This window comes from Phyllostomus discolor, chromosome 8 (assembly GCF_004126475.2).
Source record: "Phyllostomus discolor isolate MPI-MPIP mPhyDis1 chromosome 8, mPhyDis1.pri.v3, whole genome shotgun sequence".
NCBI lineage: Eukaryota > Metazoa > Chordata > Mammalia > Chiroptera > Phyllostomidae > Phyllostomus > Phyllostomus discolor.
In genome coordinates this window covers 32,788,480-32,804,642 of record NC_040910.2, presented here as the reverse complement: position 1 = coordinate 32,804,642, position 16,163 = coordinate 32,788,480, and the positions used below count along the sequence as shown (strand labels likewise).

The window sequence follows — 16,163 nt, the reverse complement described above, 5'->3', positions numbered from 1 at the left end:
TCCTTTAAGGCTCATACCCCTGACGTCACTTCCGGCAACAATAGGAAACGTCAAAACTCGGACAGTCCCCAGCCCTAGCTGCTGCAGCTGGAGGTGGGCTGTTTGGAGGAATACAGTGCTGTTTCTGGGATTCTCGCCGCCGTCCCTTCCACTGGCGTGAACAAGTAAAGTTTGAACCAGCTTCTTCATGGCCTGGGCACCAGTTCCCGGCTGAGCCATTTTCTTTTTGGCTAAAAGCCCCCGCCAAGAGGCCGATTCGTCGCGGCGGCGGTGGGGATCGCAGGTCGCTCAGGTACAACCCTTAGCCTAGCTGTTTCAGAGCTCTTGCCTCTTTCCCCGGTACACCCCTACTTTTCTTTTTGGAAATAAAGATAACCAGTGCTTGCCGGTTGGCAGAAACTTGCCAACCAGCAAGACTTTGGGACCAATGACAGTGCAGAGCATCTTGAGTGACAGTGGTGATGGCTTATTGAAATGACGAATCAGTGTCAGGAGGCGGGAGTAGGTGTGTTCCTTGTGTTTCTAGGCCACTGGGGTAGAAGGTCAGCTTGGGACCCCAGATAGTGACTAGGTTTCACTCTGAAATAAAGCCGAGAAACGTCAATGATTAATCTTTTCTAACCCAAGGTGTTGCTTTTCAAGCAAAAGGCGGGGAGGGTGTGCAGAGACACAGTTTTCAGTTCTTTGCATTTTCAGTGATACGAATGCAAGCACAGTTAAGGTCGTGATAAATTGCCAGTTGCTTCAGTTGTCAAACTCTAGTTATAAATTTGGCAGATTCTTAGCCTGTCCGTTCGTTTCTCTGTGACTCAGCTCTAGTTTCTTACATTGGGGGAGGGTGCTCAATTAAATATTATTAATTGGATGAAATTACATTAATGATTCCCAATCCTCATTTAAGTATTTGATGGTTGTTTTTTTAAGTTCTGTATGTATTTAGTAACTTAATTATTAAACCTACTTGTTTTTAACAAGTGGAATTTATATTTTCAAGGTTCTTAGGTGTTTCTCTCCAAATTTCCAATATCATGACCTTGACTACTGGAAGATGGAGCTAATTTATGTATTCCATTTCAGCTTTTCTTCTATTAATGTTTGGCATTTGGTAACCTTATTTCTTAGGTAGAAGGGACCTGCCCTCTCCCAACCCCAGCCTAAGAAAACTGGTTTACAAAATTGAGCAGAATAAAGAATAAATTTTATTCCGTTTTTTCAGTGTGAGTAGGAAACTTCTCATTTTTATGGAGTTAACTTGACAATTTGCCTGATGAGATACTGTATTGGTTATCTATTGCTGAGTAACAAATCACCCCAAACTTTAGCTGCTTAAAACAACAGACGTTTATTATGTCAAAGTTTTTGTGGGTCAGAAATTCATGCACAACTTAACAGAGCACCTTTGGCTCATGTTCTTTCATGCAGTTGTAGTCAAACTGGGGGCTGAGATGTCACTTGAAGACTCCACTGAGGGGTAGAAGGATCCACTTGCACGTGCACTCACCTGATTATTTTCAGTTTATTAAAATATAATTTTGCCAAAACAAATGAACAGATAACGTCTTAGTGATTATTCACTGTGGTATGAAGCTTCATATGTGTTATCTCATATAATACAATAGCTGTTTGAGCATAAGTATTATTTCCCACATTACATCTGAAGCAACTAAAGCTTAGAATAGTCAAGTAAATCTCAACAAGATCCTGTAAGTAATAACCAGTGAAGTGAGGAGTTTAACTCCTCTGTTCCACCACATGTGGTTCCGCCATAGGGCTGCGCCACTGTATAGCAGCTGGCTTCAATCTGACAGAGAGTACCAAGACTGCATAGTCTTTTATAACATAAACTCAGAAGTTTATCTCATTACTACTGTCATATTGTGTGTTAGAAGTGAGTCAGTAATCCAGCCCAAAATCTATCTGGAGAGGATTACACAAGAGCATAAATCCCAGGATGCAAGGATCTTTGGGTGTCATTTTAGAGGCTGCCTAACACAGATACGCTGGCTGATAACTGAGCAGAAATACAGTCAACAGAAATGCAGCCAGAGAAAGAGGAATGCCAGACTGTAAAGAAATAAACTTGTACAAGCCCTATCTCTCTTGCAAAACTCCACCCCCCTTTTCTTCCCTCTACTAATTATCTGAAGGGAGGCTGATTATTTTGCTTGGGAAACTGCCTGAGGGATATGTGTGACCGGAATGCTTGTGTTTTTAGGGTCTACTGAGCAGAGGCCTTCGCAGCTGGAGGTTGTGTGTATTCCTCACTCACTGCCATTTTATATGGTTGAAATTGTATCAAAACAAACGTGAGCAAAGATAGCTTTTAAGGAGGAAAGAAGTTAAGAAAGGGTAGAGGAAAGCCTTCGGGAGTGGAAAGAATCCAGGTCAGTGGTAGTCTTTGTGTAGGGATAAGATCAGACAGGGGTGGGACTGGTCTTAGAGTGGAAATGTGTCTTGTATGTCTGTTTTGAAGCATACTTAGGTGGCAGGTACCACCTCTTCCAGCATTACTTGGATGTATGTTGCCAGCACAGCTTTTGTTAGTGAGTCAAGTTCATTAGAAATTAAAAATATAGGCTTCGGGGTTTTTAGTGACACTGTTTTGGCTGTGACCCACTATAAAATTGCCTATGCTTCTTCCGAGTTTGGAAGATGTATTAAATCCTTATCTGTTAGTAAAGTGTTATTGAAGTTAATCTTTTTTACCTCAGGGGCTTAATACCAGCCTGATTGTGTCAATTCTCAGATTGTAAATTTGGCTTTTAAATTGGGGCTCCCTATCAGGTTAACATACTTTATTTATGGTAGTTTGAGGCAATGGCTGCAAAATTTTAAACAGATGCTTAAGAAAATAACACAGTTGAAATACTTACACCCACAAAGTATATAATGGTAGTAACTTCTAGACAAGCTAAAATATGAATTGTAATTTATTATATATGATGAGTTTAATAGGGAATGTTTTGTGTTTACTGTGCTTTGTGTAGACTAAGAAATTGAACTGCCAGAGATGATCTTTGATCACAGTACATTGAAATTAGTCATTCAAATTTATTTTATAGTTAATTACTAAACCAACTGCGACATACAGCTATCTACTGTTTCTACGTTTTGATTCAAATGTGGAAACTGAAGCTAATCCCTTGGCTTGCCTGTGATAATGCATTCAAGTCATTAATATTGAAAGTCTATGAAATATACATCTGGCTCATGGTGTTTTTTAAAAGAAAGATTTATTTATTTGTAGAGAGAGGGGAAAGGAAGGGAGAAAGAGAGGGAGAGAAACATTGCTACATCTATCAGTTGCCTTTCACACTCCTCAAACCAGGTTCCTGGCCAGCAGCCCAGGTATGTGTCCTGACTGGGAATGTAATGGGTGACCTTTGGGTTCTCAGGCCGGCACTCAGTCTGTCGAGTCACACCTGCCAGGGCTATTTATCTATCTTAGAGACAGGGAAAGGTAGGATGAAATAGTGTGAGAGAAACACGAACGGTTGCTTCTCCCTCATGCCTCAACCCAGGCACGTGCCCTGATGCGAATGGAACCAGCAGCCTCTGGCTTTGTGGGTAGACACTCAACCTACTGAGCCATGCCGGCCAGGGCGTATTTTACTTAAGATTTTAAAACAAGTTTGACATCATACATCTACTTCTAGAAATTTATGTTCCCTGTTTCTTTATTTTTTTTCACATTATTTTGTTATTTTGACAAATTTTCTGACATAGATTCTACAATAATACTAAAATGTCCTGACTTGAGTATACATAATACATGAGGCAAGTAGTTTTGTGATACACAGATAAGAAAAGATATTTGTGGTTTTAAATTCGGGCAGCAGGTTTAGAGAGTTTAGCTCTGTGATCAGCAGTTTGCATATTCTTCAAGAATAGGCTGCATAGGGTTTTATAAGCTATTTGAAAAACGGGGTAAGATTTGATCAAGGGAGCCATGCTTGAAAAACCCCTGTCCGCTCATACTGAGTAGTGATTTATAGAAGTCATGAATATAGGAAAGGGAGATGGAAAGGACAGATGCTAGGTACGCATAAGCACACATACATATCTGTCTCCATCACCTCTTCATTTTACCTTTTTAAAATTTCCCCCCTCATTTTATTTTTATAGAATCATAGAATTTTATAGCTAAAAGACCTTAGGGATCATCAGTTCCAAACCCTTGTAATACAGGTAAGGAAAGTGAGACTTTGAAATTTAAGTGACTTGCCCAATACTTCCAACTACTTGAGGAACCTGGCCCTGGCCACTTTGGCTCAGTTGGTTGGAGTGTCATCCCAAACGGAAGGGTTGCGGACTTGACACCTACCTGCTCAGGGCACACACACAGGCTGCCAGCTCAGTCCCTGCTCCAGGTGCTTCAAGGAGGCAACCAATCGATGCTTCTCTCTCGCATCAATGTTTGTCTCTCTCCCTTTTTCTCTCCTTTCCTCCCTCTCTAAAAGCAATGAAAAAATGTCCTCGGGTGAGGATTTTAAAAAAAGAAAGAGAAAGAAGGACCTTGAATCAAATCCATGTTTTCTTTCAAACTTTATAATTAGGTGTTTTGTCATCTCATTTCTGACTTGCCTCCATTTTGGGTTTCCCTCAATATTCATTTTATTGTAATACATTGTTTGGTTTGTATAAAAGTAATTCAGTGAGAAGTACAGGGTTTTTTTTTTTTTTTTTTTTTTTTTTTAATTCCACGACTCTCATAGGAATGGTCGTTGTGGTTGGTGGGCCTGGAGTGTGTGGTATGTCCCGAGGAGGTAGGCTGGGATATGCAGCTGCTGATTATAATTAGGTTGAACCAACAGTTCAGTTAAGTAAGACCCAGTGTAATTAAAAATAATGCTAGTGAGAAATATGATAAATTTATTTTATTTAAAAGTTAAAACAGACAGGGAACATTTTTTGCAAAAGAAGCTAAAGAAATTAAATAAATGAAACTAAATAGGCACAAAATTCTCAGCTTTTCAATTACATTTAAATGACACTTCTTAATTTTTACATTTGTTTAGATGCCATTTGGTAACACTCATTGCAGAATCAAATTAAAGAACAGGAAAAATCCTCCAGAAAACAAAGTAATATTGTAAATCTTTGTGCATTAAAAAGAGTAGAACTGGTATGCCTTTTAGGAACAAAAACTGCTCTTGCAGGACCAGATCTTTAAATTTAATGAGTGGGGTTTTTTTTATGTGTTTAATGTACCCTGTGACCTCTTAGTACTTAGCCATTTCCCTTTCTCCTTAGAAAGACCTCCTTGTGGACGCACCCTTCCTTCATCTCTTTACAATTGTTGCCTTTCAGTTCAGAGGTGTGATTGGTTATCAGGTTTTTTCTTTTCTTTCCTTTCCTTTTTTTTTTTTTTTTAAATTCTCAGACTCTTCTAAACTACTTTGGTGGTCTGTTTAGGAAGTAGAGAAATAAATGCTGTGCTGCAAAATTGATTCTTAATGTCTCATAGAAACTCCTTTCTCCCAGAATCCCCTATGTTCCTCTTCCATTGAGTAATATCACAGGATATTACTTAAAGGTTTTTAAAACGTAGAGTAAACAAAAATTTAGTTATTACTTTCTATGAGGGAAAAACATGAAAAATTTCAAAAAGATACAAATGAATGATTACCCTTCATCTTTAAATCTTAGTAGAAATTGCATTTGAGAGATAACTCCCTTGGTATACATTTTAGATCTTTACCTAAGATAGGAAGTTCTTATTTATAAATTCTACTATGAAGACACTTAAGAAATATGGAAGATAACGTACCATTTAAATGAATATTTAAATGAGATTTTTCATGTCAATCATTGTAAACCAGTGACTTAACCTTGTTTGCTCAGGAAGAGACTTATGGGATTGGTTTGCGATTGAGAAGTATTTGAAACAGAATACTTTTGAGACCTCCAGACTCCTTTATACTCTTCCTGTCTTCCACTTCGTATTCTCTCCATGCATAGTGTATAAAACATTCTTTATTACTTATAGTTGTCTCCACAGATGTGCTATTTGAATGCTTAGTGTCATGAAATTACTGAAATATTAGTATAGGTACCTTTTTCTTATAGAATAATTTTTGTTATTTAATGTTTATCTGTGATAAGGAGATGTTTTGATTAAAGCTGCTTAATACTTTCAATATAGGCTTTATATTAGATATAGCAATAGCTATTAGTACCATCCAAAATACCATCCCTTTTTTAGAAATACAGCTGTCTACTGGAAGTAAATAGAAAAGGATTATTGTTCTTAAAAACTAACTAGTATAGTTGTTGGTAATTAATCTAATTTATACTGCCTTCTAGGTGGAAGTGCCTTTATGCTGTTTGCAACAAGTTCATTTAGACTAAAATTTTACTCATTTTTTTTAGAAAAATGAGAACTATATCCAAAATGATGTCCAAAAAAGTACTATAACTTTCTGAGACGTGTGCATTAGACAAAATGAAAGTGACTCAGGACCTACATACTGCCTTACCAATTAAAAGAGGCTTTTATGTTATGTTAATTAAGGCTCATAAGCAAGCCTATAAAATAGATAGGAGTGAATTCCCCTGTTTTGTAGGAAATAGAAGCTCAGAAACCTTGTTTGAGGTAATTACAGTCACACACCATATGGCATAATTGGAGCCCCTATTTTGAATTCACCCTCCAGAATAACAGTGTCAAGAAAACTTGGACCCGTTTCACTGTCAGGCATTAACATATCAATAGTAGTTAAACATTATGGTAGTACTTAACACTGAAAGGGTATCTGTTGTCACTGACCTTATTTCCCAAACTCTATTTTTATGTATAATATAGTGTGTCAGTCTAAGCTAAGTTAACCTACTGGTTGTTATTTTCTTCTCTGAGTAAAGTTAAATGGAATCTCTCCAAATTTCACAAATCCTGAATTAATAAAAGTTAGAACTAGGATTAGGACTACCCTGGTAATTAAATCCAAAATAATCAGGAGTACTCTGAAATGAAATAACCAAAATAAAAGTTACCATTTCCAAGGACTTGAGGGGTGACTACAAAACTACCTCTTACTATAAACTACCTACTATGGGCTAGGTTCTCTAAATCCCACTGGATAAGAATTATCCATTTTACTGCCGAGGGAAATAAGGACCACAGACTGCAGGCTCATCAGATTCTGTGTTGGAGTTTGAACCAGATCTTATTTTCACATCAAAGCCTATGTGCTTTCCACGAGAACAGTAGCCTGAGAGAAAAGCCCAGCTGGGAGCAAGAGTGGAGGTAATAAGCAGTGACAGAGGTAAAAGATGTGAGCCAGTGAGGAAGAAACAGATGGCCCATTGCCCGTGCCATCTGTAGGCTCTAATAACTCCGGGCATGTGCTTTGGTGGTTAAGAATAAAAGCTTTGGACTCAGATAGACCTGAGTTTGAATCCTAAATCTCCATTTGCCAGCTATCAGATCTCAGGCCAAGTTACTTAACTTCTCTGGGTCACTACTACCTCAGCTATAAATTAGAATAATAACATGTACTTCTTAGGGTTGTTGGGAGAATTAAAATGAGATTTTTAAATATATATACACACACTATATAAAATATATAGTATATATATAATCTCATTTGATAAATGTATATATTTATATATAAAAATATGTATACACACATATGTAAACGTTCACAGAGTTCTTGGCACAGTAAGAAATAAATGGTGGTTTAAAGTACAAAAACAATGTTGTTCATATTTATATTATTACATAAGTAAATAAATATTATGTATAAAAGGAGGAAACAGCCAGGAATTTCAAGCCTTAAATCTCCACACACAAAACAAGTTAAAGGGTTGTTTTCATATTTTCTTTAACAAAGTTTCTCCATTGTTTGAAATAAAAATTCATATCAAAAGTGGCAAAATAATTCTTATTGACTATTTTGATGTTTTTCTTGACAGGGGCCTCCTACTACTCTTAAGCCATAATGCTGAGCACTTATCTCCTTCGTGAATGGTTTTCATTCCATAAGCCATAGGGCAGTAATCCCTACACTGAGTGAACATAAGATTCAAGAGTTTTTCCAAAATCTTATGCCTAAACTCCACAACCAGGAGATTTCTCCAAATAAATAGATTATAAGATTAATCAAAGTAACTAATGGATACCCTTTACTAAGATTCACCAATTAAAATAATTTTGCAACATTGCTTTATGATTTTCTCTATATAGAGATAGATGTTACTGTTTTTCTGAATTATAGCCACTGTATGGTTACCAAATTCAGGATATTTAACATTGATGCAATATTTTTATCTAATCTTTACCTCATTTATCTAGGTTTTCAATCGTTCCAATAATGTCCTTTATAGCAATTTTTTTTCCAGTACAAGATCCATCCCACATATTGCATTTAGATATAATGCTGTTTAGTCTCTTAATCTGGAACTGTTCCATGGACCTTCTTTGATTTCCAGCATTGGCATTTTTAAAGGAAAAAACATTGTCATTTTACAGAGTTTATTTGGGTCCCTTTGATACTCTTATGATTAGATTCAGCTTATACATTTTCTGCCTGGAACACCATATAATTCGTGTTGTGTTCTTCTGAGGGTGTTATGGCTAGGGTCACATAATGTCCATTTGATTCTTATGGGTAAAAGATGATTTTGATCATTTGGTTAACTACAGTCTGATTTCTTAATTTCTTTTTGTAATTAATGAGTAATATCTGGGGAGATACTTTGAGACTATGTAAATATTCTCTTCTTTGTCCAATTCCAGATTCAGCATCCATTGATAATTCTTGCCTGAGTTATTTTTCCTACTGATGGTTGTAAAATGATGATTTTTTCCCATTATTCTATCTTTATATAGTCAGTATTTTACACTAAGGGAGAGCTTTCCTTACTTTTCCCCTCCTATATATGTATATGTATACTTATTGATTGATTGATCATCATCATAAAATCGTGAACTCTTTTTTATGTGGTAGATTATATTCTATTTTTTTAAATTTATTGATTGATTTTTAGAGCGAGAGAGGGAGGGAGGGAGGGAAGGAGGGAATTAGAGAGAGAGAAAGAAAGAGACATCAGTTTGTCATTCCACTGATTTATGCATTCATTGGTTGATTGATTCTTGAATGTGCTCTGACTGGGCATGGAACTTGCAACCTTGGCGTATGGAAACAACACTCTCATCACCTGAGCAACCCACCCAGGGCTATAATCCATTATTGTCCTTACTTTTATTTTGATGCCCAAATTGTCCCAGGGCAGTAGGAACTCTTTAAATTAGCTGCTAATGTCCCTTTTGACATTGTGCCATTGCTTTTGTTTTGATTTTTCTTTTAGCACACTGGACATTTATAATTCATACTTAAGAAACATTTACTTGGTAGCCATTGCAGGGGTGTCCAACCTGCAGCCCATGGGCTGCCGTGCAACCCAACACAAAATAGTAAATTTACTTAAAATCTTTTTTTGCTCATCAGTTTTTGTTAGTATTTGTGTATTTAACACGTGGCCCAAGACAACTCTTCTTCCAATGTGGCCCAGAAATGCCAAAAGGTTGGACACCCCTGCCTAGGGGATCCCAAGTGACCTGGAAAGGGAAAAGTTGGGAGAAAGATGGACTTTTCTACCATATTCATATATAGCAGAGCTTCAGTGGGTTCCTACTCTAGGCAAACTCTCAGTATGCACTATATTGAGTATATGATTTTGTAACTATGTCTACTAGATTAATATTCAACTTAGCCCTGGCTGGGTGGCTACGTTGGTTGGGGCATTGTCTGTGCCCCAACCAACGTAGGGGCACAGACAATGCCCCCAAAAGGCTGTGAGTTCTGTTCCCAGCTAGGGCACAAACATAGGTTGTGGGTTCTATTCCTGGTTAGGGAGTGTACAGGAGGCAGCCAATGGATGTTTCTCTCTCACATCAATGTTTATCTCTCCCTTTCTCTCTCTCTCTCAAATCAATAAACATATCCATGAATGAGGATTAAAAAAAGATAAAAAAAATATTAAACTTAACACTTAGTAAAGAGTCACTGGGTGAAATCAGGAAAAATAAACCAGGTGATTGTGTGTGAGTGTTGCTGGTGCACTTTAATACTTGCACGTTGGATCTTTGGGACAATAAAAAGTTGATTTATAGATGTACGCATCTGTATATGGCTGCCCTCACTCTGGTCTGTTAGCCATTATGCTGGGCGACTTGTAAAGGGGAATTTTTTCATTATTGTATAAGGAAGGAAGCAATGACCCAGAGATATTAATCCAGTTTTTGTTCCTCGTTTTGCTCTGAATTATTCCTCCCCTCATACTGTATTTTGGACCCCTAATAGCCTCTTGAGGGTTCTGTAATGTGTTTCTCTCTCTGCAGTATTCCAGACTTTTTTTCACCTCCTTCCTCTACATGGGTTCATTAGTAACCACTCTGCCTTCTGCTTTCATGTTGCAGAAATCTGTTGAAGTCTCATGTCCACTCAACATCCTGTTTTCCCTTCTCTTATAGGTTTGGTTTCTACCTTTTTAAAAATTCCCTTTCTCTCATTTTAATAGAAGGCAAAGGTGGTAAATACATGTGCTCAATCTTATACCTAACAAGAAGCCAGAAGTTGACCATACAAGATTTTTTCAAAAGTGGGTTAAACCATCCTTTCTTCTATCTGTTGTTCAGTTGATACCTTATGTCAGTAATTTTCAGCCTTTTTCATTTCATGGCACACATAAACTAATTACTAAAATGCTGCAGTGCATACAAAATATATTTTTTGCTGATCTGACAAAAATAGGTAATTTTGATTTGTTTACATTGGATGGCTGTTATTGTGATGGCTGTTATTTTTTTTATTTGACAATCTAAGGAAAAAGAAGTCAGTGCACCTGAGTAAATAGAGGTATTGCATGTTTTAAGAATTCTTGTGGCACACCAGTGTACCGTGGCACACTGGTTGGAAATCGCTGCCTTATGTCATAAATCATGTTAATGAGATGGTACCCTACTACCTGGTTCTGGTTTAAAACCTATTTCTAAAACTATGAATGAATTAAAATAATTTTAGTGTTCAAAATATTAAAATTAATCTATATGATACCAAAAAGGTTTTTTGGAAGGAAAAGCCCCAATGATGCATAATAACCCTACATGTAACGCGCATATAAAATGTTGACAGGTAGGGGCACAACAGCTCATTTAGAGGTGATAGTGGCTCTTTGTTCCATAAACGGATCTTTAGCTAAGCAAGAAGCTGTATGCACTCTTCTTGATAAATATTTTCCAAAGACTTTATTTTTGGAAAATGCTGGAATCTTCCTAAAGTCATGCTAATTTCCATTGATGTCATCCTAGCGACTGGGTTATGACAGCATAGGATTTTAGGATTAGAAAGTTAAATTTGAAGTGTAAGATATGATAATAAACACCAAACTATGAAATTCATATACATGAGGTAAAAATAAAATAGCCCTCTATCTTTTAGCTGATATGACCACTGACTATCCAACATCACTTAGTTTGGTTACCAGTCCCTGTTCAATATGCCATTAATGCCGGGCTTTTGAGTCTCCTGTCCACTCCCACACACATGGAGTGCATTTGTGAGTAGTGCAGAATTGAAAACAAATATTTGACCCTTAAACCAAAGAACATATAATAGCTCTGAGGCAGAGGGGACATTATTTGATGACTGTATTTGAATTGATAGCCAAGTTTGCATAATTCCAGGAAAATATAAATTCTTGGATAATATTCATGTGCCTATTTGGCCATTGCTTCATTTGATACTTCATTCAATTTTAAAAGGACTTCCAAATTTTGTTATGTTTGTGTTAATTATTCTCTGTGAAGAATTTAAACTTACTAAAGAGTACCTAAATCTTTGTTTATAAGTATCAATTTTGTTACCATTCTGAAAAATAACAAAATATAAGTTTCCTAATTGCCATGATTTTCCCTATAATTTTTTCTCCTCTGAAAGAATTTTAACTTTGATACTTTCTAGATAATTTTTAGCATAATTTCTCCTCTGTAACCTAAGTAATTGTGAAATTTTTGCTTACTTCTGTCAGATAATAAGTAATGAAGTACCATTTCTACATTTGAAGACCAAGATAAAATATCTTTGGTTTCATTTTGAAGCCTCTTAGAATTTTATAGATCCTCTAAACATGATAAACTCAAATTTGGAAGAAAATGCAGGGGACTTCTTGAGTAATATTACAAATAATTTACAGTTCTCATTATTTGTGGATTTTGTATTAGTGGTTTTGTGCCTACTCATCAATTTTTTTATCCCCCAAATCAATTCTTGTGACACTTCTAGTCGTTCTTGGACATTTGCAGAGCTGCAGAAACTTTGCATCCGTGGAGGCGCACACTGCCAGCGAAGCTTGAATAAGGCAGTGTTCTGCCTTCCCGTTTCAGTTCTCATGTTGCAAACAAGTCTTCCGTGGTCTGTTTAGTGCCACATTTTCCACATTTGTGCTGTTTGTTGATGATTTCGTGGTTTAAAATGGCCCCAAGTGTAATGCTGAAGAGCTGTCTGGCGTTCCCAGTTTAAGAAGGCTGTGATGGTGCTTTACAGAGAGATGCCTGTTAGATAAGCTTTCAGGATTGGTGAGTTCTGTGTTAGTAAGTCAACAGGAACGCACATAAAACAAGCTTATGGATTGATCATTTGGCAAAAATGTTTTGTCCATAAGCTCGCAGGAACCTAACCATGCATTTCTGCTAGGAGCAATGGTTCAGCATTTGCTAAGTGTTTGCAATGACTTTATAGAACTACAAGAATTGCCTATTTTTTATTTGTACATGAAATAAACTAATTATGTTCTTATAAGAGTATTATTTCCAAGAAATAAATATTTATTTTCCTCAATCTGTTTTGAGGGAACAAATAATCAGCAGTGATTTCGTTACAAAATACATATTTGCACCAAAATTGTTTATTTCAAATACAAAATCTTGTTTTGTGTTTAATTATTAAGTTTGAAACTCTTTGCCTATTCAGTGATTCCACTATGCAGCTTAATATTTTGACCAAATAATTGGCACAAATGACTGATTTTGGGTTTGAAATCATGTAGGAACCCAGCATGAAAATGTATCATATTTTACATCTCTTGTAGAGCCAAATGTTGCTGCTTACTGATGATAACATAAGGACCTGTTTCATGCCATTTCTGTTGGCACTATCATAAGGCCTGCTGAGTTTAAAAAAAAAAACATTTTTGCAAAACATAAGGCAGGATTTTTGTTTTTTAGGTTTCAGATTTTTAAAAAAATGTGGTCATGGATATAAACAACAGCATTTATGAGGGGAAAATAACCATGGCTAAAATATCAGGTAAATAAAGGAGCCAAAGAATTATGTGTATGTCTTACCATGCTGTGCAAGTATCGACCTGAACAGATGAGTTTATTTGGTGGGCAGAACATCAGGACAATTGAAGTATCATTAAATATATTTTACCAGAGTGCTCATTATTTTCACTTGTAAAAAAGATTTTATTTGTTTATTTTCAGAGAGAGGGGAAGAGAGGGAGAAAGAGAAAGAAAGTCCCGCACACCCCCCAGCTGGGGACCTGGCCCACAACTCAGGCATGTGCCCTGACTGGGAATCAAACCTGTGATGTTTCGGTTCTCAGGCTGGCACTAAATCCACTGAGCCACACCTGCTGAGAAATGTTCACTTTATTAAAGTATTATTTTGTTAATAGGTAACACCTTAGTGATTATTCACTGTCCAATGAAACTTTTTGTGTTATTTACTACAACATTCTTTTGAACTGTAAGTAGTATTATTTCCCACATTACATATGAAGAAACTAAAACTTACAATAGTCGAGTAAATCCCCCAAGACCCTGTAAGTGATAACCAGTGGAGTGAGGATTTTAACTCCTCTGTTCAACTTCAGAGTTCACCACACTGCTCCTTCCACGTCTTGCTTCACAACATCTGCAATGGATAGCATGTCCTTCTGTGAGTTTTATCACTTTCCTGACAGTTCCACCTACATCCCACGTCCCTGTTCCCCTAAGGAGGACTGGGAGTGGGGATGGAACACTGTAAACACCCTTGCCTTTCTCCAAAGGACAGACTTATAATATTAATCTTCCTCAAGTGGTTTACTGTGTTGTGTTCTTTCCTAATATCAACAACTGCTTTAAAAGAAAAATGGAGTCCCAAAAGGTCAATTTACACTATTATTTAACAGTAGAAGAATAGAAAATAGAGGGTGTTTTTGTCTGAATTATGTGTATATGAACTTAAAACTTCCACTCTCCCCATTACGTTTTTTAATTTAAGAACCAGCGACTGGCATTACCTCTTTCTACCTGCTGGATGCTTTCTGTATCACATTCAGCACTCAATTTTAGTGATCCCCATTAAAGTCCAGAGCCTAGGGAAATCACCTTAAATCTGTGTTCCCTAGCAACATCCCTGAGAGTAACAACAGCTGCATAACCATATGCCACTAGAAAGATGCTGTAGGGGAAATACACAGACATTGATATTAAATACCTTAAATCTTAAAACTTGAAATACCGTAGTTACCATGTTTGATTTTTTGCCTTTAGTTGTGCTATAAAGCAAAGGAGAAGGATATGTTTAAGAATCTGAAATGACAGGCTAGATGAGCTTAGCCAATGCGATTTTTAGATATTTTCTTGCTGGGGTAAACACAGGAATAGCCATGAGGAAAACAAAATAACTTTATTTATAATTTTGAGTCTTAAAATGTTAAAGTTGTATCATAATTAAATTTTACATATGTTGTAATATGATATGACATTTAAACATTAAGCAAACTTAAAATTCCTTCCACATTTTTTTGATACTCTGTATTTTTGGTGTGTGTAAATTGTTTTATTCTCTCTGTTGTTTGTCTTTTTCAGTGTGTCATATACTTAAAATCATATTATGTAGACTTTCAGATCAGTTTCTTTCACTTAGTAATTTGCCTTTAAGTTCCCTGCGTATCTTTTTACAACTTGAGGTATCAAACCTTAAAAAGTACTAAATACTCCATCACAAGGATGTACTGGATGTACTGTAGTTTATCCATTCACCTACCGAGGGACATCCTGGTTGCTTCCAATTTTAGTAATTATGACTAAGGCTGCTATAAACTTTCATGAACAGGTTTGTGTGTGGACATATTTTCACTTATTTAGTTAGATACCAAGGAGCATGAATGCTGGAGTGCATGATAAAAGCATATTTAGTTTTCTAAGAAACTGCCATGTTGCCTTCCAAAGTGCCTGTGCCATGTTGCATTCCCCCATCCTTGCCAGCATTTGGTGGTGTCTGCTTTGGATTTTAATCATTCTTGTAGAAGTGTAGTAGTAGCTATCTCATTGCTGTTTTGTCTTGTGACTGCCTAATGGCATGTGATGTTGAGCATCTTTTCATATACATATTTGCTATCTGTATGTCTTTTTTGGTAGGGCATCTTTTGAGATCTTTTTCATTTTTAGGTGGATTATTTGGTTTTTTTTTCTTTGTTGAGTTTTAAGAGATCTTTGTATATTTTGGATTCCAGTCCTTTATCAGATAGTGTTTTGCAAAGATGTTCTCCCAGTCAGTGGCTTATCTTTTTATTATCTTAAGATTCTATCATAAAAATAAGAATGTAATTATTGTAGCTTAACCACTAAAAGAGGAACTGGCACCACTATCCTGCTTTGTGTTGTAGGGAGGAAAGATTTTCTTTTGTGGTTTCTTTGTAAAAACAAATCTCCCATGTTTAAAAATCATTAATATGTTTCTTTTCTTTGTATCTCCCATCCCAAGTCTAAGCTCCTGCAAGGAGGAGGAGTAAAAAATTATCCTGGACACTTTGTGTTTGTTTTCATCAAGAAGTGACCTGTTATAGTGACCATTGTCCAAAAAACGGCCAGCGACGCAAGAAATGTGCATGTGGGTCATGCCTTTACAGATACTAAAGAATAGTAACTTTGACATTCTTTGAAATTCTACTCAAGTTGTTCCTAGTAACTTTCAACATTTCTGGTTATCTGTGAATTTTGTTTCTTGGTTTTGTTTTTCTTTTGTTTTTGTTAATCTTTATTGTAAACAGCTAATTAAAACAAAACTGTGTTTTAAGGTCAGGCTGTGCTATCAAATTTAGTTTAATGTTTTTATACAAAAACCAGTTTTTTCCCCAAACTTTTGAAATAAATACACATATTAGTAGCA

At 36.3% G+C, this 16,163-nt stretch overlaps 1 protein-coding gene across 1 annotated transcript in view; it reads left to right on the top strand.

The window, feature by feature from the left end:
- Nucleotides 1–31: 31 nt before the first annotated feature.
- The window catches only part of LOC114502699 (F-box only protein 8), a 35,572-nt gene continuing 19,440 nt past the window's right edge, over nucleotides 32–16,163 (top strand). The window contains exon 1 of the mRNA XM_028519823.2: nucleotides 32–292. The gene's annotated coding sequence lies outside the window, so the exon portion shown is untranslated. The remainder of the gene's footprint in view (nucleotides 293–16,163) is intronic.